This window comes from Cyprinodon variegatus, unplaced genomic scaffold (genome assembly GCF_000732505.1).
Source record: "Cyprinodon variegatus isolate N-32 unplaced genomic scaffold, C_variegatus-1.0 Scaffold89, whole genome shotgun sequence".
NCBI lineage: Eukaryota > Metazoa > Chordata > Actinopteri > Cyprinodontiformes > Cyprinodontidae > Cyprinodon > Cyprinodon variegatus.
Genome location: NW_015150542.1, coordinates 268,051 through 291,223, shown reverse-complemented (window position 1 = coordinate 291,223; position 23,173 = coordinate 268,051). Strand labels below are relative to the sequence as shown.

The following is a 23,173-nucleotide window of genomic DNA, read 5'->3' as shown; positions in this document are numbered from 1 at the left end:
CCCATCTCTGGTTGCAAGTGTAGCACCCCTAGTGGCCAAAAGTTACATGGTGTGCCTTTAAATTGGTATGTTCCAAGTTAGTTAATTCTTTTGTGTTTAGCTGTTTAGTTTAGGTTAGTTTGTACATTTAAACTTATTCCCTGGTTTGTCAGATACTTCTCTGTGTCCTGTCTGATCGATTCTGTGTCGGTTGATTAGTCCTTTCCTCTCACCTTCTCCAGCTTCCCTTTGGCCCAGTTGCTCCTTCATGGGCTCTTCTGGTTAAGTGGTAATCTTTCATCCCTAGCTAAGTAGTAGAAGATCAATATTTCTCATAGTTCACTGCTAGATTCCATTTTTTGTGCTTCTTGTCTGTTCCCAGTCTGCAAGACCATTGTTGCAAGACCAAGTTCTCTCTATTGTTTGTTTTTCTCATCAAAGTACTCAGTCTTACCTGAATATATTTCTGCATTTGACGGATTTACGTAACTGAAACATGACAGCATGTTTATGGAGGCAGCAAAGAATAATTAAAACAGAAAAACAAAACCTACTGTACGGTACCGGTTGTTATGGTGAGCTGAAACCATTTAGATGAAACAAACAATTATTTAAGTAAAAAAAGTCACATTACAAAAACTAAAGAATAAATCTGAGTGGGATACATTTCTGGTACCCACACAGACATTATTATGTGCCTGCCGTGTTTCATCTGTAAGACCTGACAAGTTAAAAACAACCTTTTCCTCCAGCACCAACAAGGAGAATTACAATGGCAGTAAAAGGGGAGGCTGGCTGTGCAATCTGCAGTAATTTGACAGGAATACATTGTATGTGTACAGGAGGAACTTTTGGCATAACAGTAGGGCAGATAAAATAATTTCTGAGTGAAAAAAATCTGAAAATCAAACCTTATTTAAGAACTGTATGTAAAGGTAGAGAAACTGCAATTAAATCCAATAAGGCTCAACTTCTGTGACCTATTTAAAACTGGGTGGTGCTTCTGCTGCATTGGATGGGGAATTATGTTCCTAGAAGTCAGACTCTAAATATTTCATCTTTTTAGAAAGACTGAGCATTATTAAGAGAAGCAATTTTTATTATTTATCTTCTCTATTAATCTGGGTAATTTTGTAAACTCAATACAGCAAATGATTTCCAAAGTTCAATGCCTCAGTTTTTTGAGAGTTTTCTGTATTTGGGCCCAGGGTTCAAATAAATGCAGTCCTTTCTGCATCTGAATAACTTGCATTTTTTGATATGTTACAAAATGCATCGGCCCTACACATATAAACAATCTGACAAAGTGAAGTTATTTTCACAGTTTTTAGACACTGACCAAACTGATAATCTTCTGATCGCTCGGAGAAGACATATTGGAACTGCCTGGCTTAGCAACAATAGCAAACGGCCACTGTTGCTAAGTTGCACAAATATCCATACTAATAAGTACAGTAAGTAACGCTGGGCTACTAATTGCTTTTGCAATATAATCGCAATTTTGAAATCACAGATACACTCAATTTTGGTCACATAAAAATTTACTAGAGTAAGACATACAATTTTTTACCTTTTTCAATTTAGATGAATTTAGATCAATTTAGATAATACGATTAAAGTGTGTTTGTTGCCACACAGAGGTGAAAGGAGATTTAAATCTAGAGCCCAAATCCAGGTACACAATTAGAAGTAGTCACTCTTTCAAACAGAGTTACAGCCAAATCCTGCAACAATGGACTCTGAACAAGCAAGCTTTCAAGGTCATAAAAAAAAAAAAAAAAAAAAACGGAAAAACTGATATGAAACAAGTACATACTTTTGGTTGGTTAAAAAAGAAAAAAACAAAATAAAATCGCAATTGCAATATTCATTAAAAAATAATCACAATTTTGATTTTTGGCAAAGTCTTTTAGCCTTACGCACAAGTCCAATTCTTGTTTGTACTCTCACCAGAAAAAAAAAGGGGGGAATAAAAAAGGATCTAAATAAGCTATTTTTAGAAGGACTGTGTCATGAAGCGGTGTTGGATTGAGGACCCAAAAGCAGAGGCAAGTTGGCAGAGGTTGGCAGAGAAATTTGGTGGGTTTATTGAAGTTTACAGATACGGAGGCAGGAATCAAAGATCCAACAAAATATCACTAACCAGAACCAAGGAGACATCAGGGGAAACCAAACTCTAGGAGCCAGGGAAAGACAAGGTAAACAGACAGACATTTTGACGAGGATCCAGCAAACAGGAACTGAAGAGGGAGGGCTTTTAAAGGGGACAGTGACAAAGAGAGGGCTAACGAGGGAATTGAAAATAGGTGAGGGCAGAGCAGAAAACAGAGCAAGGGAAAGAGGACACAAGAGGGCAGCAGAGGACAACAAATGGAAAACCAAGAAGACTGAATACTAAAAAGAAAATCATAACAGAAACAGAAACCTAACAGACTGTATGATTAACTTATCAGGTTATGACAAGTTTAAATTAGATTATAAAACATAAAAAGTAAATGTGAGTTTAAAAGAAATTTTTTTCCTAATAAAAAAGATTTTCTTTGTGTTTTAGGGAGGAAGGTGTGAAGCACTTTTTGATTTTCAGAAGCCACTCAACACAACCCATGCCCACCAGCTGGCCCAGAAATGTCTCTGTATATCTCTGTGAACGGTAAAGCCCTTTGCAGACCAATGCGACTCACATGCCTGAAATTCCACTGAGCAGACAGCAGAAAGACAAGAGACATGATGATGAAAACAGAGAACTGCAAGTAATGACCCAGTGGGACATGTCCATTACTGAGGGGTCATTATGTGACAGCTTTGGGAAAATTTCACACAGACCGTTTGTTTAATGGGACTTTGGGAGTGATGTCAGAAACAGCTAACCGGCTTTGATTTTTTGGTTTAACTTCTAACATGATTGTCCACTCTGGAAATGTACTGTTTTTATCTGTTTCTGTCTGATCTCCAGTCCTTTTTAATCTCTCCTTTTATGTGTACTCCTCTCAAGGGTTTAGGAACAACTTTGAAAACTTTAAAATGTTGACTGAGATTTGCCGCACATCTCTAAATCTTCCAACATGAACAGAGAGAGGCAGATATTTTTGCTGTGATGTACAGTAAGCTTCAACTTTCTGCAGAGAAAGTAAGCCTGTAACAAGAAGAATGGGCCACAGCTTGAAACATAAAGGAGAATCGGAAACTGGTTTTCCCCTGAATTTCATTTGCTTTCCTTTTCCACCCACAGCTTCATGTCTGATGCAGTTTTATTAAATACATGTTTTCAAACATCACAAAGAATGCTCCTGTATACCATATTGTGTTGCATTTCATTATTTCCTGCTGTTATATTACTGTTTTCTGCCTTGCTGCTGTGAAAAAAACATAGTTTCTTTTTTTAGAATACTGAAGCAGAAAGGAAGAAAGTTCTAAGGTGTAAACTTAAAAATCCTAAAGTTCTACTGGAAACTTCTTGAGTACTTTGAGAGCAAAACGAAAATCTACAATAAAACCAAGTAAAGTACCAGATTTATGACGTTCTTTAATGGTTTGACCTTAATTGTAATAGTAGTGACAGATGTGAGATGAATGCTTCACTATCACACTACAGCAAGATTTGATCATTTCAAGACTGCCTATATGCTCAAAGATATTCGTGTTTGGGCATATAGGCAATAATGGCATAAAACAAAAAAAAATGATTGTTTAAAATTATTACCTACCATTTTACAGAATTAATTCTATACATTTACCACACCTCCACTTGATAAAGATTGCAAACTTCTGTCTGACCCTTTCTTCCCATATCTGAAAAAAATATATGGATTAAATGGTTCTGAAAATCAATTTTGCACATAGCTAATATATATTGATCTTCCCCTACAAATCAAAATCCAAATTGAGGACGCAAATTTTTCAAACCTATGTGAAGAAGATGCTTGCCTAAAAAATGGTGCACTATGTTGGAAGCTTGGAAAAAAAACATAATGTGGTGTCCCAGCAATCAGCATAGCTGCCTCTGCGTAAGCTTGCTCTCATGCACTATCTTTCCAGGCTTGCATAGAGTTTTGACAATTCAATTAATTAAACAAAAACAAAATTGACCAAAATTAAGATGGAGGGTAATCAGATCTCAGTTGCTGAAAATTTTTTGAAATAGTATATCTTGTTGTACTAAATTCACTGTAGTTTGACTGTCTCCATCAGCTTTGCACACCTAAGGATTGATATATTTATGTATCAAAATGCAGATAACCAGAACAGAGTGGCATAAGGAGGATACTTGAGATCTAATAACAAAAAGGCAGACAATTAGGAACATGGTGAAAGACTGGGTGTAAAACTGGGGAGCAATGCAGAGGATTGAATGAAGACAAAGAGTAGACATGAAGAATCTAACTAAAAAGTTGAATTATGGTGTGATCTGACATATTGGTCCATGTGTTTGCTCATCCCTCACACATGGCTTGTGATCTACTGCAAACAGGACATTCATGGTTTTCCTCCTAGACCTCTACCGTAAAGGCCAGATACTCATAGTACTATGAGCTGCCCTCTCCACAGGTTCTCCTGCAAGAGCAGTAAATCTCTGCAGCTCCTCCAGTTACTGTAGACCTCTTAGCTGCTACTCTTATTAATTTAATCCTTCCTTGTTAATAACATCCACAAATTAACTCTATCGGTTAGTTCACTTCTGAAGGTAATTGGTTGTAGTAGATTTTATTTAGTGGTGCCAGGTTACAGGAGGGCCGAATAGAATGGCATGCTGCTATTTTTTTGTTAAACAATGAGGAAACCATGTAATACTTTCCATTCACTTCTTAGTTCTTTTTGCCCCTCCATCTCTGACCCTCCTCCTGTCCTGATAAATAAATTCAATCAGCTCCACAAAACCTTCAAAAAATTTGAAAAACAATCCAAGTTGCTGGACCTCAGTTAGTAAGAAGAGATACTTGTATAAATTGTCCAATCAAATTGCTAGAAGGCATCAAAACATTTGTCTGCATAGAGCTGAGCATTTAAAGGTAGGGAGGAGGTTCAGAACAAGGTGAGACAAGTTCTTCCTGCCATCAAATCCTAGTAAAAACAGAGCAGCAGCACAGCTCTATCCACAGCCTGTCAAAACACAGACATCTCAGTCAGGAAGAACGACAAGCACAAAACTGTAATTTCTGTCATTTATCAAACTGATGCATACTGACAGAGTGGCTCCTTGATATTTTGTCCTGGATTAGACCTTTTTTAGCAGGTGGTTTCTAAAAGGCCCAAAGGAGGATAAGCACAGCAGAGGGTCTGAAAAATATGCAGGCAACTGTCTGCTACGACCCGAGGGTGTTTGGATTATGCTCCTCTTTTGTGCCAGTGTTTGATCTGTTCCTTCTTTTTATTATTTCTCAATGTTTTGCCATATTCCATATTATTGTCACATATTATTGTCACAGTTTCCATTTTGATTCACTCCTTGGTGTTTAGTTTCTTTGTTTATTTATTGCGTTCTCACTGATTCCCTTCAGTCGGTATTACTGTTTTTTTCTTTAAAGTTGTGTGTGTGTAAGTTCAACTCCCCCTGAGTTAATTAGTGCTTCCCACAGTTGCACAGCTTCCATTTTCCTCAGCTGTTCCCCCAGATTTACCCTCATCCATTCTTCCCTTAATATATTAACTGGTTTCTTCCTAAACGTTTGCACATCTAGCTGTACGTTCAATTTGTTTTGTTATCAGAATTAAATTGTTCTGTTGCCATTCTCTACTTTTGTGCTTTTAATTTTCTCAAAAAAAGGAACAGTCATGACATCGTCAAGAGCGGTTAGTTATAACTTCTTTACTACAGCATGTAAATGTGAAAATCATCTCTCCTTCTGACACAAAAATGTAAAAGATAATTATCTAAGATAATTATCTAGGATTTAGTGCGTTTTGGTGCACTTGAAATAAATAAATAAATAAATAAATATTTTTATGTAATCAGTTTAAAAAACTATTTTTTTCAATCTCTGAAACTAATTTATAATGTTAAAAACCCGGAAAAGAACTGACAAAACTAGCACTTTTCAGGGTTTTTAACATGAAGAGGTTGTTTTTAAACTGATTAAATAAAACTGGTTTGAAATGTGATTTAATATGCTTAAAAAATAGGAAGCTAATTCAGTTTCAATTCAGCTTCAATTCAGTCTATAAAGCGCCAATTCACAACACCTGTCATCTCAAGGCACTTTGCAGTTCACTGGATCATAGTCAGATTGATTCAAAGTTTTATATTCAAGGAAAACCAGTTTATTGCATCGACTCATGGACTGGATGCAATCCCTTGCACTAAGCATGCTTATAGCTACAGTGGAGAGGAAAAACTCCCTTTTAACAGGAAGAAACCTCCAGCAGAACCAGGCTTAATGTGAGCGGCCATCTGCTGAGGCCGACTGGGCGTCCAGGAGACAGAAGCAGAGATACAACTTATGTCCATGTACTGTAGATTGACAGTACAACTACAAAACAAGATGGAAACAACAATGTTTTTTAAGCTAAATCAGCCTGTTTATTTAAATGAAAGTTTAGAACTGTTTGGAGATGTTTTGATACTTCAACAGCTTACTTTTCAAGCATTACCTGAATGCAGCGTGCACACCTGTTGGGAAATACAATCTCATCAATGGAGATTCTCCTACTTGTATTAATGTTCAGAGTTTAGGCTCACTGGATGCTGCATGGAGGTGGATTTGGACTTTAACTGATTTCATCCAGGACCAGGATTACATTCAGATTGATGTTGCTGAGTGAGGTATGAAAGTAGTTGCTTTTAAAAATGCTGAAAAGTTCNCTATTTTGACAAAAAACTCGAGTTTGCAAAATAAAAATCTTTTTAAACTACAAAATCGATAAATCGATTAAATCGATTTTTTGCCCAGCCCTAGTTTGACCTTAATTGTAATAGTAGTGACAGATGTGAGATGAATGCTTCACTATCACACTACAGCAAGATTTGATCATTTCAAGACTGCCTATATGCTCAAAGATATTCGTGTTTGGGCATATAGGCAATAATGGCATAAAACAAAAAAAAATGATTGTTTAAAATTATTACCTACCATTTTACAGAATTAATTCTATACATTTACCACACCTCCACTTGATAAAGATTGCAAACTTCTGTCTGACCCTTTCTTCCCATATCTGAAAAAAATATATGGATTAAATGGTTCTGAAAATCAATTTTGCACATAGCTAATATATATTGATCTTCCCCTACAAATCAAAATCCAAATTGAGGACGCAAATTTTTCAAACCTATGTGAAGAAGATGCTTGCCTAAAAAATGGTGCACTATGTTGGAAGCTTGGAAAAAAAACATAATGTGGTGTCCCAGCAATCAGCATAGCTGCCTCTGCGTAAGCTTGCTCTCATGCACTATCTTTCCAGGCTTGCATAGAGTTTTGACAATTCAATTAATTAAACAAAAACAAAATTGACCAAAATTAAGATGGAGGGTAATCAGATCTCAGTTGCTGAAAATTTTTTGAAATAGTATATCTTGTTGTACTAAATTCACTGTAGTTTGACTGTCTCCATCAGCTTTGCACACCTAAGGATTGATATATTTATGTATCAAAATGCAGATAACCAGAACAGAGTGGCATAAGGAGGATACTTGAGATCTAATAACAAAAAGGCAGACAATTAGGAACATGGTGAAAGACTGGGTGTAAAACTGGGGAGCAATGCAGAGGATTGAATGAAGACAAAGAGTAGACATGAAGAATCTAACTAAAAAGTTGAATTATGGTGTGATCTGACATATTGGTCCATGTGTTTGCTCATCCCTCACACATGGCTTGTGATCTACTGCAAACAGGACATTCATGGTTTTCCTCCTAGACCTCTCCCGTAAAGGCCAGATACTCATAGTACTATGAGCTGCCCTCTCCACAGGTTCTCCTGCAAGAGCAGTAAATCTCTGCAGCTCCTCCAGTTACTGTAGACCTCTTAGCTGCTACTCTTATTAATTTAATCCTACCTTGTTAATAACATCCACAAATTAACTCTATTGGTTAGTTCACTTCTGAAGGTAATTGGTTGTAGTAGATTTTATTTAGTGGTGCCAGGTTACAGGAGGGCCGAATAGAATGGCATGCTGCTATTTTTTTGTTAAACAATGAGGAAACCATGTAATACTTTCCATTCACTTCTTAGTTCTTTTTGCCCCTCCATCTCTGACCCTCCTCCTGTCCTGATAAATAAATTCAATCAGCTCCACAAAACCTTCAAAAAATTTGAAAAACAATCCAAGTTGCTGGACCTCAGTTAGTAAGAAGAGATACTTGTATAAATTGTCCAATCAAATTGCTAGAAGGCATCAAAACATTTGTCTGCATAGAGCTGAGCATTTAAAGGTAGGGAGGAGGTTCAGAACAAGGTGAGACAAGTTCTTCCTGCCATCAAATCCTAGTAAAAACAGAGCAGCAGCACAGCTCTGTCCACAGCCTGTCAAAACACAGACATCTCAGTCAGGAAGAACGACAAGCACGAAACTGTAATTTCTGTCATTTATCAAACTGATGCATACTGACAGAGTGGCTCCTTGATATTTTGTCCTGGATTAGACCTTTTTTAGCAGGTGGTTTCTAAAAGGCCCAAAGGAGGATAAGCACAGCAGAGGGTCTGAAAAATATGCAGGCAACTGTCTGCTACGACCCGAGGGTGTTTGGATTATGCTCCTCTTTTGTGCCAGTGTTTGATCTGTTCCTTCTTTTTATTATTTCTCAATGTTTTGCCATATTCCATATTATTGTCACATATTATTGTCACAGTTTCCATTTTGATTCACTCCTTGGTGTTTAGTTTCTTTGTTTATTTATTGCGTTCTCACTGATTCCCTTCAGTCGGTATTACTGTTTTTTTCTTTAAAGTTGTGTGTGTGTAAGTTCAACTCCCCCTGAGTTAATTAGTGCTTCCCACAGTTGCACAGCTTCCATTTTCCTCAGCTGTTCCCCCAGATTTACCCTCATCCATTCTTCCCTTAATATATTAACTGGTTTCTTCCTAAACGTTTGCACATCTAGCTGTACGTTCAATTTGTTTTGTTATCAGAATTAAATTGTTCTGTTGCCATTCTCTACTTTTGTGCTTTTAATTTTCTCAAAAAAAGGAACAGTCATGACATCGTCAAGAGCGGTTAGTTATAACTTCTTTACTACAGCATGTAAATGTGAAAATCATCTCTCCTTCTGACACAAAAATGTAAAAGATAATTATCTAAGATAATTATCTAGGATTTAGTGCGTTTTGGTGCACTTGAAATAAATAAATAAATAAATAAATATTTTTATGTAATCAGTTTAAAAAACTATTTTTTTCAATCTCTGAAACTAATTTATAATGTTAAAAACCCGGAAAAGAACTGACAAAACTAGCACTTTTCAGGGTTTTTAACATGAAGAGGTTGTTTTTAAACTGATTAAATAAAACTGGTTTGAAATGTGATTTAATATGCTTAAAAAATAGGAAGCTAATTCAGTTTCAATTCAGCTTCAATTCAGTCTATAAAGCGCCAATTCACAACACCTGTCATCTCAAGGCACTTTGCAGTTCACTGGATCATAGTCAGATTGATTCAAAGTTTTATATTCAAGGAAAACCAGTTTATTGCATCGACTCATGGACTGGATGCAATCCCTTGCACTAAGCATGCTTATAGCTACAGTGGAGAGGAAAAACTCCCTTTTAACAGGAAGAAACCTCCAGCAGAACCAGGCTTAATGTGAGCGGCCATCTGCTGAGGCCGACTGGGCGTCCAGGAGACAGAAGCAGAGATACAACTTATGTCCATGTACTGTAGATTGACAGTACAACTACAAAACAAGATGAAAACAACAATGTTTTTTAAGCTAAATCAGCCTGTTTATTTAAATGAAAGTTTAGAACTGTTTGGAGATGTTTTGATACTTCAACAGCTTACTTTTCAAGCATTACCTGAATGCAGCGTGCACACCTGTTGGGAAATACAATCTCATCAATGGAGATTCTCCTACTTGTATTAATGTTCAGAGTTTAGGCTCACTGGATGCTGCATGGAGGTGGATTTGGACTTTAACTGATTTCATCCAGGACCAGGATTACATTCAGATTGATGTTGCTGAGTGAGGTATGAAAGTAGTTGCTTTTAAAAATGCTGAAAAGTTCTGTTTCAGTTCACCTTTGTTCTTCAGAGAAACCCTAATGTCCTTTAATGGCTAAATTCAGTACTGAATAAAAGGATGCATTGTTGTGTTTTGGTGTCACTTTTTTAAATTGTGCTACAGAACACTAACATGTGCACTTAGTTCAACACATTAACATTGTGTGTTGCATGTGTTTGTACAGTGCTGAAATGACAGGGATGTACTGGTATGAATACGTGCACCATTAAAACCCTATTAGGAAATATAAATAGCATTTTTAAGGTTAAAGTTTAGCTCTTAAATCTTATCCAAAGTGAGCAGAGTATTTTTTTTTTTTATTACAATAAACTACCACAAAAAAAGCATGCCAATGTCTACTGAGGAAGACAGTTAAGAAAAAATTCTAGTGAAATATTTAGAGTTTTACAGGTAAAGTCTTGATTTGGAAAAAAAATAAATCCTAGATATTGATTTAGTTTGACAGCCTGTTTTTTTTTTAATATATTTTGTCCACCAGTGTTTTTCAGAGCAATCTTGAAATCTTCTCACAGCGTGTCAAGTTGTTTCACATCATTGCCCATCATTTATTAAGAATTGAGTCAGTAGAGGAATGCTGAGATTAGATCAAACCACAAGCAACGATATCGAACTTTGAGGGAAGATCTTAAGGGTAAAAAAAAAAAAAAAAAATGAAAAGTCGGTGAACATGCGCCCGTCACAGCTGTCTGAGTCCAGCATGAGTGTTTTCTGTTCCTGTTCAGTCTGGTGACTTGGAGGGAAATTGATCTTTAGATTCCAGCTCCAGAGTTTAGGATAAATCATCACTCACTATGCCACGCGTCACCTTCTGCCGTCCGCTCATTTTTCTTATGTCCTGGAGAAAATTGGCCATTTGTTTGGTGCTACATAGAGAAAAACCCTGAGCTGCCAACGACGTGGACTGTACCTGCTTTTAAACTGAACTACATCAGTGATCCACGGCTTACAGTTATCCAAGCACAGAAAATGATAAACATTCCTGAAAAAGATCTGACAAACCCACATATATCACCTCAAGACCCAGTTAAAGCACCCTCTTCACGCTGAAAATTACATCTCACATCTTTAACGTACCGCAGTTCTGCATGAGACCAATCTTGTGGAGTAATACCCGGCCTGGACCCGATTGCTGCTAAGATAATCTCACAGACGAGATAAGATTTGGCCTCCTTTTATGAAAACCTCCACTTCAAAAAAAGGTTAGAAAAGGACTCAGAGAGGTTAAAGCCTCTTTGAACTTGTGCTGGGAAATAAAAATTTGTCTTTAGACGAGTGAAACAGCCTTGGGTTTAAAATGATAGAAAAAAATATTAAAGGTTTTCTTCTTCTAGGAAACCTAGGAAATTGAAGAGAGAGGTATACATCTATAGAGGTTGGTACAGGTAGGGGAGTGTTTTTTTAAAGAGAAAGTTTTATTCTTGGTCATGGTGAGGTAAACAGAGCAGAGCAGTAAGATCCTGATAATATGTTTACATGTAGCCATCATGAACATGAATATTGAGCTTTAAAAGATGCATTTAAACCTCATTTTCAAGGTTAAAAACATAAACATTAAGAAAACAACTTCAAGACTTATAAAAATAAAAATAAGGCCCAAATTCCCTCTGATTTATAGGACTCAAAACTCTAAATACAGTAGAGCTGCTAAGTTGTCCAGGAAAGCCTTGTATCATTTATCATTTATTTCATTCTTTTTCCTGAGCTTTTTTATTTCCTTTGGTCCTTCCTTGCTTTGTCTTCCTTCCACTGTTTCTTTATTTATTTATTTACTGCTTTCTTAATTACTTCCATTCTTCCTTTCTTATGTCCTACTATGAAGAGTTGAAAAAATTCATTGGATTAATGGGATTCATCAATTGTTGAAATAATTGTCAACTAATTTAGTAATCAATTAATCGTTAAATGGAGTTCAGAGACTCTGAAACATGCCTTAAGCTGACAGAGTGACCTACTTAGAGCAGTTATTATATAAAAACTGCAAAAAATACTTAATTATTTTGAATTTAAGATAAAAAATAATATTTTTCGGTTAATATGTTCTACCCAGAAGAAAAGTTTGTTTCACTTGGTTTAATTCTGTAAAAAATCTCTTTTAAGGATACTTTTGCTATCTGATTATTAATTATCATTTAGCAATGGCTAAATCGTTTTACAGCCTTACTCAGAGTAGTTTTTTTTCCTCCTCTGTTTTCCTTCCTTTTATAGCATTTCTTCCTCACTTTCTGTAAGAAATCCAAAATTTCCCTCTGGTCTTCTCTTTCTTCCTTAATGCCTTATTACTTCCTTCCAGAGGTTCCTCTCCTGTGCCTCCTTCCTTCCTTTCAACCTTATACCCTTCTCCCCTCTCATTTGCCCAAACTATATTTCCTTTTACCCTTCCCCTCTTCCCTCCTTAAGGCTGATTTATACTCAGAAACCAGGTCGTCTGTGTGTGTGTGTCGCAGTTAACTCAGATCTGCCCCCAACCCTTCCACAGACACTCTGTTGCACCTCTCCAAAATTGTAGGTGACCGCAGACAGTGCCGCAGACGGGAGGCCTCTGATTGGTCAAATCTGCCTCCGCTCTACTCTATGCATATTTCCTGTTTGGTTCGTTAGCGGCTTGATTTGTTTGTACAGTATGACCGCCATTGTGGAAAACGAGTCATGAAGTTGGACCAGCTAGAAGAGCGAGGTGAGTGAGAACGATGGGTCCCTTTTTCCATCTGGATCCCTGCTCTTTTTGGCCCTCATGTCCCTCCGTTGTCGCACAAACTTCCTCACCCCATCAGCCGCATCAGACCCACAGCTAGTTTGTCATTGTCCCTCTTGCGTTGTGGTGTGGAATAACATAGCACACACCACACTTCAATATTAGGCATATCTGCAACAAGCTCACTGCAACACACTGCTGCAGGAGGATAACCAGTCCTTTACATGTGTCCTTTGTTAGCCCTTCCTCGCTTCTTTCACTGAGGCTTTTGTTTTTCCCTACCTTTCTTTTGTCCTTCTTTAACATTTCCTCCTTGTGTCCTTCCTTCCTTCTTTCCTCACCCTTCAACTTTTATTCTTACTGTCAATCCTTCCATCCTTCATTGTTCCCTGCATCCTTTCTTTCCTCCCTGCCTGTCAGTTTCTGGTTTGTGTGTCTTCCAAAGGAAAAATCTGCCTCTATAGAAATATTTAACTTAAGTAATATTAACATATTACAAGGTTAACATTTTCAGGAAGTGTTATTTAAATATAAACAAGTAGGAAACCACTCTGTGTCAAAATTATACACACTTGATCAAATGCCCTCTGTAGCTTTTACCTCTTTTTTATGTCTCATATAAAAACAACCATAACTCCCCAGGATTAAGTAATAGGAACCAATTTTAAGTCTGCAAGAAGGAGACACCGAAGGTTTTTGCTGCTGCTATGTGTTAAATAATATTCATACAAAAAGGTTTCTTGATATACATTTCCATGGGTGTCTGAATGACACTACATAAGGTACGGAAAGTGTTTCTTAATAATGATCTTTGCATTGGTTATAGTTTAATTTTTTCCTTCTCATGCACAGTCCTTGGCTTTTTAACCATAATCATTATTGAGCAACCAGAAATTGATCTAAATAGGTTTGATTTCATCATTTTTAATCTTATATTGCACCTGGATCCCCTCGATGTTTATAAGAGTCCAACATAAGTAGGAACTGCACTTAACTTAAACAGCCTGACTTTGGAATCCCAGTGGAAACAACATAAAACCTACATCAAATCCCTTTTTGTAGTTCTTTTATTGATCGTACATCTTAAATTTACTTCCTGTTATTAAACTGTCAAGTTGGGATCATCATTTTAAAAGAAGTATAAAGATTAGGGTTGAAACATCCCGTTCTGACCATCAACCTGCAGCAAATCTGCTTTAAAACACACTCATGAGTGAAGGCTGTTTCACTTACACTACAGCAATATCCTGCATCTAACAAAAAAGTATGATTTATCAGTGTCAGTGTGATCCACAGAGAAGAAGAGAACTCCTGACCCAATCACTCCTGCTTCTCTGCCTCCCTCTGAAGGATTATTCAAGCGAAACTCCTAGCAGCGGAGAGAGACAGGAGGAGGTGACGGGAGCTGAGAAAGCTACATGAGATGTGAGAGGGTGAAGGATCGAGCTCCTGTTTGATTCCCTGGCACACACAGCCCACACCAGCTTAAAGATAATCCTTCATCAAGGGCCATGACATTCACACACAGGCTGAACAATCAATTTTGTTTAGTTTCACGGTCGTTTCTCGCTCCGGGTTTTACATGAAGAGATCAATATCCTGCAATTCAAAGAAGCCATTGTGGAGATAAAGGGCTTCAAAAAAAAAGTATGATTTAAATAAGTATTCATTTTTAAGAGAAAAACTCAAATTATGCAAGAGTTAAAGGTTTTAATTTGTAATTCCTGCAACATTAAAAAGCACAGCGGGTACAACACCAAAGAATGATGATTAACTCCCTTGATTTAAAAGGCAAATTCAAACCTTTTTTTTTACGTTCAAACACACTTTTCGTGTTATATTCCACATCTATGATCCTCTAAAAGAATAAAGTATGACGATGAGTTAATGCAGGACATAGAAGAAAAAAAAAACAAGCCTGTGCATCATATTCGGCTGTGACAGTGAGGTGGATATGGTTGATATCCACCTGTTGGGTCTTCCATAACCTTTGGCTGGGAATCAGTTGCAGTAGCTGGGGTTGTGACCTCTTTGTTGGAGGAAAGAGTCGGACTGATGGAGCGAAACAGGAGGGAGGGAAGAAACGGACCGTGGCGACACAAATCACCTAAACAGCGCAGGAAACCTGACAGGCGACTGAAGCGTTTTGTGTCAGGGCTCAGATTCTGCTGAGAGGGGGAGAAAACAGACACCAAGAAGGCCGAGACCACTGAGAAACCCTTCATTATCAAAAGAAAAGAAATCAATGAGACACAGCACAGCAATGGCTCCTCATTTCAATTTTTTTTTACATCTATTAAATATAAAATAATTCTATTGATTTAGAATAATTCAACATAACTTTGCAGATTATTCAGATCTTGCCTCAATGTTTGATTTTCCCTGAATAAAGTAATTATTGTTAAAATAGTGATATATGCTGGCGAGTATTACAGTAATACAGGAAAAATAGGTTCCCTGTTTTTATTTATTAGAAAAAAAGTTTCTATTTAGAATAAGCCATAATTAATTCCACTTTAACCTTCTATTTTAGCAATCCTTCACTGATGGAGGAGTGATCCCAGATCATGAAAAGACCACTGCCATGGTTCCTTTATGTTAGCCGTAGCTTCATGTTGATGACTACAGAAAGATGCCGAATTACACAGTAACATCTGGCAGGTATCGCAATAGAAGCACTTTCTCTTCCGTTCATTGGGAAGTTTAAGATTTATTCTTTTAGCTACAACACTATCCTGAATTTTGTTAAAATTTAGAGATTACATTGTAATTATTAAATTAAATGTTTACCTAATATAACTGAACATTTTCAATTAAGTAGAGAAGAAACCCCTAAAAGCATATTTAGTTAATGAAGAGATGGAAAATGGGAACTAGGATAAAACGATTATGTCATTACAAAGAAAATCTTATTAGCTTCTCTCTGATTTTTACTGTTTTTACTGCAGCATCTATGCAGTGTTTTTAAAGAACAAATAAAGAAGAAAAGGTATGTTTTTAGACCACACTACCACAGCATCGTTAGAATCTCTAAGAAATACAAGATCCACATCAGGAAAACAGCAATTCCTTTTTTTTTTTTAAGAGCTTTTTTAAATGTTGTTCTTTCGCTCAAATTTAGTGTGTTTTTCTTTTATTCCTGTGCATTTGGCAGCACCTTTCTTACTAGGTATGGAGCTGTTTCTGTCTGCAGCGAATAGCCAGATCTGTCCAGCCTCTACTTAAACATCCATAGAGGCCCCTTGAAATCCCTAGTGCAGCAGTGCAGACGATACAATTTACATATTTCTTTGCAGTTTAGCAGAAGTTAGACAAGGAGGTATAATTAAGCATAACCTTGTGTGTTTAAGAGCTTCAAAGCCTTTTATATTCTAACTAAAAGAGCTTCAGATATCAGACTAATGCTGTTAACAATGCCCCTTTTATCAACGAAAAAAACAGGATAAAGTAGTTGTATAAATTTGGTATCCATCTGTTGCCTTTTTCCAGAGCCTTTAAAAAACTTTAACAGGCATTCAGAAGATCCCCTCCCCATTAATATAATGACCAGATCAGCAAGAAAGCAGTGGAAACAAAACTGTTAGAAAAAAAAAAGGTCTGTGAATGAATATCCATCCATCCATCCATCCATCCAAAAGAAAACCAGGTGAGAGCTCATCATTCTTTCCTGGATAGAGCCACCTATGGAGCTAGTTTACCGTTACCTTATCTTACATAGAAAGTATTTATATGCCATTGCTTTTGTGTTTCTTTTGTATGTCTGCTCCTGTCTCCTTAAACTCCCAGTCGGACTTAGTAGAAGGCGGCTAACACTGAGTCTGGTTCTGCTGGAGGTTCTGCCTGTTAAAAGGACGTTTTTCCTCTCCACTGCCGCTGCATGCATGTGTGTGTGGGATTTCAGCAGAATTAGTGACACAATGCAAAAAAGTATCTACTGTCATTATTTGCTGATCCAGGAGGTGTGTGTCCTGCAAAGACTTGATGCAATCAGCTCCCTTAAACAGAAAACCTTTAACCTGATCTGTTTGAATCAGCACTATACAGTTATGGATATTCTTATTTAAAAGAACTTTTTTTTTTTTTTCAAGATGAAGTTTGTTACCATTCAGCTTTTCCAGTTTATGCTTCGTTCCCATAAACAGTTGAATCCATAAACTGCTTTAGCCTAATCCTAATTGGAATGTAATCCAGCAGGCACAAACTTAGTACAGGCTCATAGATATTTTATTTTTTCTCATTTAGAGGGCCGGATTTATCAAGATCCAATTTTGCGTGCAGTAATTTGCGCTCGCAAACTGGAATTTTGCGCGAGGGGCTGAACCATGGTTTGCGGGTGATTTAACAAGAGTGTTTGCGTAACTGGTGGCAGGTGCAAAACTGTTGGAGACGCCCTATTTAAATTATGGTTTTGCGCGTTTTGTAGTTTGCGGCAAAGTAGTTTGTAGTTTGTACAAACTAGTGCATTAAGAAATTTAAATCTTACAGTGACCCACAACAAAAAAAAAAAAATTCTACTTCACTGCAGTAAAAAAAAAAAAAAAAACAGGTGTTTTGTATTGGCCTGTAGAAAAATGCACATACCAAATGGCTCACAAGAATTGACTCTGGATGAGATTACTGCGCGTACGCATCCCCGCAGCATTGGCATGTTGCTCCACAGGTGCAGGGGGGAGGTCTGGTTTCTCCGTTAGGGCGTCAGGGCGACATGGCATTTAGAACGTCAGACAGCACTTCTGAAAAACTATATTGGGAGATCCAATGTTGCAAGGAGTTTTGTGATATGTGGTATTGCGTGGGTCCTCCTTGTGGCTGGCTCCAAATCCATTCGGAGTTCCCCCAACAGCTCCAAAATGGCAATGCTGGATAAACGATATGTTTTGATGATCGTTTCCTCGTTCATTCCAAAAATATTCACACGGAGTGAAAAGATGCATTCTCTGCGTCTCCTTGCTTCATTTCGATGTCTTTTTTTACGCATACAGACCATTTGCACCTTCTTTTGAAACGTGTTAAATATAGAGTCAGATACCGTTAGCAAAATTGCTTTCAGGTTTAATAAATCACTTTGCGAGTGCTAAATTAATATATTTACATGTTCTCCTCCCACAAGACGCACTTTTGCATGTAAACGCCCCATATTGCATATTCATTGCAGAAAAAGTACTAAATGGATAAGAGGCACTATTTAGCATGTTTTAAAGACCAAAATCCTTTTAGCACGCTGTTGATACAGTAGATCAGTTTGTACATTTTTTAGCGTGTGCAGTGAAATAGCTCACGTTTTTATACACGCAAACCTTTGATAGATCCGGCCCACAGTTTCTAAATGTTTTTCACTGGTTAAAAAAAGACATCTAAATGAAACAAGATGATGTACACATCCCTGTTAGCAGCTACCTGCTGCTAGAGCTTTCATTTCACCGAGTTTAAAAACTTCAATTGCTGGAGGAAGTGGGTGGATGAGGCTGTGGCGACAGAAGCAAATAAAGCTGAATAAAAGCCCAACAGCAACATTTCCAACAACACCACAGGTTGTTTGACAAAGACATGCATGGCTGGAATATCCACAGCAGAGAGGTTGCAGGTTTGGCTCTGGTACCAACTTCAACTATGATGGAACCAGCTGCTTAGTTTTTCTATCTTAATGTGCAGGAGGTTGTTTAAAAAAAATCTAGTCTCAGTTTACCTTAGTACGCTTTTGAAAACTCACAAGTGAACTATTTTTACTTGCAAACTATCCATCCTTCCATTATCTGACACGCTTGTCCCAATTGGGGTCACGAGGGATGCTGGTGCCTATCTCCAGCTGTATACGGGCGAGAGGCAGGGTACTCCATGGACAGGTCGGCAGTCCATTGCAGACTTGCAAACTAATATGTTTCTTTTTTTTATTGCAATGATTGCCCACTGGGCTCATTATACATTTTGCAAAACTTCCATCCATTTTTTTCCCTCACACTTATCCCAAGCAGGGTCGCAAGGGGTGCTGGTGCCTATCTCCAGCTGTCTACAGGCGAAAGGCAGGGTACACCCTGGACAGGTCGCCAGTCCATTCACAGGGCAACACAGAGACAAACAGGACAAAAAAAGATTCAAACACACTCCCACCTAAGGACAATTTAGAGAAGCCAAATAACCTAACAGTCATGTTTTTGGACTGTGGAAGGAAGTGGGAGTTCCTGGAGAGAACCCACGCCTGCTCAGGGAGAACATACACACTCCATGCAGAAAGAGACGGGCTTCTTAGCAGACCAGTTAGTATGAAACTTTCAAATCTTCGCATCCCTCAACAAATTTTCAAATAAAAATGAATATCACAACTTAAGAATTTTCAAATATATATCTAGATTATATTTTTACCTTAACTCTAATCATCAAAGCAGACACAGTGTCCTTCAGATAGTTCCACATCTTTGACTTTTTTAAAGAAAAAGAATAATAACTGGACTGATGATGCGACAGTAGAGTTGGAGCCCATGGAGGCTCTGTACAGCCAGCCCTCAAAGATTCTAGTGTCTAACTCCTCATGGGATTTACATAAATTTTACATGAGTTATACATCAGCCATGAGGCCAGACATGGGATTAATAAAACTTTTTCAAATCTCTGTGCTAAATGTCAATCTGCTGTTTAATCACATCCTCTCCATTTATGGACTTGCTCTATTAAATCAGTTTAAGATAATTTCTACCTTATGTCTACATCTGAGCCTGGACTTGCCTGGTGGGACTGAATGACGAGCTACCTGCTGGGCATTGCAACAGCAGCTTTAAACATATTTGACTTTACTATGCCTGGAAATGTATCCTGGCCGTATGGATCACCAATAAAGCTCCCATCCTCAGTCAGTGGAAGCAAACACTGACTTGCATCATTCCATTTGAAGCCTTTTCTACCGCATTAAAGGATGAGCTGTTTTCATTTGACCAGACCTGGGGCCAATTCTTTGTGTACCTACTGTAGCTACTGCTGCATCCAGTCAAAAAAGATTTGGACTGGGAAAACATGCAGAGTTATAGCTTGTTATTAATAACTTTTTAAGCAAAATTTACAGATTATTTACAACACTATACTTTTCTACATATGTAGTACTCTACCAAAAGCTATTTCCTCATAAGGAAGTGTTGAAGTGTTACCAAAGTTCATCCTTTTGTGTTTAATCTCTCAATCCCTCAATAGCACAAAATTACACCCTCATAACTCACATCTGCATCCAGGGTCATTCTCTGTCCTTCACTCAGTATCTAAGCCCTTTGATTTCCATTTTCTTTGCTGGATCCTTTTTAACATTTGTCAACCTTACATTCCTGGGTCCTGGTGTTCTGCCTGTTATTCTGACCAGGTAATTGGTTTTCTTTATATTATTAGTAAATTCTATCATCATGCAAATCACATGAAACAATCTCTGATCCCACAAATCATGAAAACTCGCAGATTATGGGAATATTATTTTGAAGCAGCAGGTTTCCTCTAAAGAGGAGGAGGGAAAATGTAAATATCCAGTTGAAGATTAAAAACTGTATTCAGATAAAAGCTACACACTTTACACTTTCTGGCATTTGTTTAATAGTAATGAAATTAAAAACAGTATCAGTTTTAAACTGATGGTTATTCAGAGAAATCCAACAGCTGCAGCTTAATGGCTCTAAGCACTTTAAATGTCTAATACAGAAAAAAAATAAAATTTAAAAGGAACTTGTGAAGATCCATTTTGTCACATGCTTGTTAGGATCATATTTATGAATATAATGTTTGGCAAAACAGAGATGCTAAAACTAATAGAAGTTTTATTACTGTATCACTAGATAAAACTTGCATTACAATCACATTGACTCTCACACTTACTGCAGGAAATCCTTGGTAGGAATCCCAGATTCACGGTAAACTATCATTTATCTTTGGCTTTATCCTCACCAGCTTCTGAGGAAATGTCCAGCTCTTTAACTGCTAAATGGTGCACATCCTTATTGTTTCCAAAATTACATCTCACAGCTGTTAGATTTCTGTGAGCTTTTATTGAGCAGCTGAAAACATTTAATCTAAACCAAGGTAAAAATGAGCTGCCCTGTACGATGCATTATGACTCTCACCCTTACTCCACTAGAGTTTCAACATTTTCTTTCTTTCTTGTTATCAGTGTCTAAAAAGGTGGAGAGGGAACTCCCCTGGATTTTGGATGACAAATGCTAAGTTCAAATCCAGCAGCTGCGTCCTCCGTAGGCTAGATTAGTCGGCCGGTTAGGTCATAGCAAGGCACTGAGGTCTGTTCAGACTGGATGACTCCTCGTTATGCGGCCGACAAATGCAGCCTTCTTTTTAACTGTTTTGAAGGACGGGTCCGGTGTATCCTACATGGCCTTGGATATCCCGTGATTCGCTGCAAGTCCAAGCAAGCCAGCCCCATTTACCTTTTTCAGAGGAAAAAGGTAAATGGGGCCGAGCAGTGGTGAATAGTTTAAGTGCACTTTAAAATACTCCAATTATGTGAATAGTTCCATCTGAAATGAATGAAAATGTTTGTTTTAAATGGTTATTAAGTCAGATATGTGGAGGATAATGTATGGTTTATTGAAAGGATTTGAATCTGTCCCTGTAAAAATGGGTTTGGCTGACATTTAAGGACAGATTCTGATATATCTGCAGTGTCGGAAGTCGGGACTATAAATATGATATTCTTGAAGACGGTACTGCTGCACCTGGAAAATGTTAGGAGCATCCGGAACAGTAGTAAAAAGTTCGGAATCTGTTCTTTGCTTGCTTTGTGTGTCTATTGTAATGGTTGCTAGGCGACAGAGTGTAGGTTGGTGAAAGCTGGAGAAGGCTTAACCTGCCAGCCAAACTCTTCTGGCCTCCTTATTTTTCCGGTTTCAGCAGTCCAGGTAGACCGGGTCCTTGGAGGATGCAGCCACTGAAATCGAATGCACCCAAAGTTTGATGCAGCTTCTCCTCTGTCTGGTCCTGCAGCAGCAAAAGAACCAACAGTGCAAATGCAAACCAAGGACAGAGAACAGAGGAGACCAGAAGACCAACCAGATGAAAAGCTGCTTACCATATATTAAAGTAAAGAGACATCCAAGTAACATTAATATGTTTTTAGTGCTTGCCTAAACCAGAACTATATGTTTCAGTTGTTATATACATGTAGGAAATAAATCAAAACATTCATGTTTTGTTTTTTGCATTATTTGTCTTAAATTTGCCTGTGTTAAAACATTGCAAATCTAAGTAGTGTAAAATTTGATCTAACTATTGACCTTGGAATACAGGAAAGACATTTAAAATCCAACCATCCACCTTAAGACTATATTTTCAGGAAAGAGTAGGGTGAGAACGTTGCAGGTGAAAAGAAAATAAATTCACATAGATGTATCGGAATTCATTTTGTCAATCAGTTTGTACCTTTTTATAGAGCTGATTGTGGCCACCTCTGAGATTTTCTATGTGCGCCTTTGTGAGCTGGAAGTTTTGCCAAGGAGCCTCAGGTTGATATTCACAAGCAGGCGGACACTGCAAACAAGCTGAGTCACTGTGAAGCCAACAAGAGAACAAATGAGGCTGGACTAAGGCATGTTTTTGGACGCCGTTCGGTCTCTTTGGAAGCGCTGTGAAGTCTCTCAGACAAAGACTTCTTTCATTCCCTCTCCTGTCCAACAGTCCAATTCATTTTTTTTTCCTTTTTTTCTAAGCCAGAGCTCATTGGCACACATCCTTTTGTCCTCCCAAACGTGCAGTGGATGCAAGGTAGAATGGAGGACCATTTTTCTCCAATTGTTTTTACTGATGGACCTGGTCGTTCAGACAGAGTGGCTGGGGCTTTAATCAGAGCCAAACTGGATCAATCCACTCTCATCCCCAAGAACAACAATAAAACCCTGTTGTAACAATTACAGAGATATTTTGTCTCATTTATTATGGTTCAAACAAGCATGTTTAAGTCACACTATGAAGCTGTGCAGCAAATCTGAAAGCACCAAATTAAAAGAATTATATTTTTTCCTAAAACTTAATTAAGGAATGCAGATAAATAATCTTGCAAAGACATGTCTAGACACCAGAGAGCATAAACAGGGGTCACATGTGGAGGGTTAGTTGAAGTATCTTATAGTTTACTTTAGGGGATTTCCAATATGTAGGACAGCTGCACAATATCAACTCATGTATAAAGAAAACATTATTAAACTATATTAAAATATATAACTTGCTGTCACTCTTTTAAACTCATTGTATTTTTTTTATTTACACATAATTTTATAGATTAATGCAATAACTACCTGCAAACCTGTGTTGTGTGACCCTTTATTCTTTCCCCTTGCTGGAGTCAGACAGACCA

General features: G+C 37.6%; 1 protein-coding gene across 1 annotated transcript in view; it reads right to left on the bottom strand.

The window, feature by feature from the left end:
* fras1 (Fraser extracellular matrix complex subunit 1) overlaps window positions 1-23,173 on the bottom strand; it is a 352,266-nt gene that overhangs the window by 282,661 nt on the left and 46,432 nt on the right. The window lies entirely within an intron of this gene.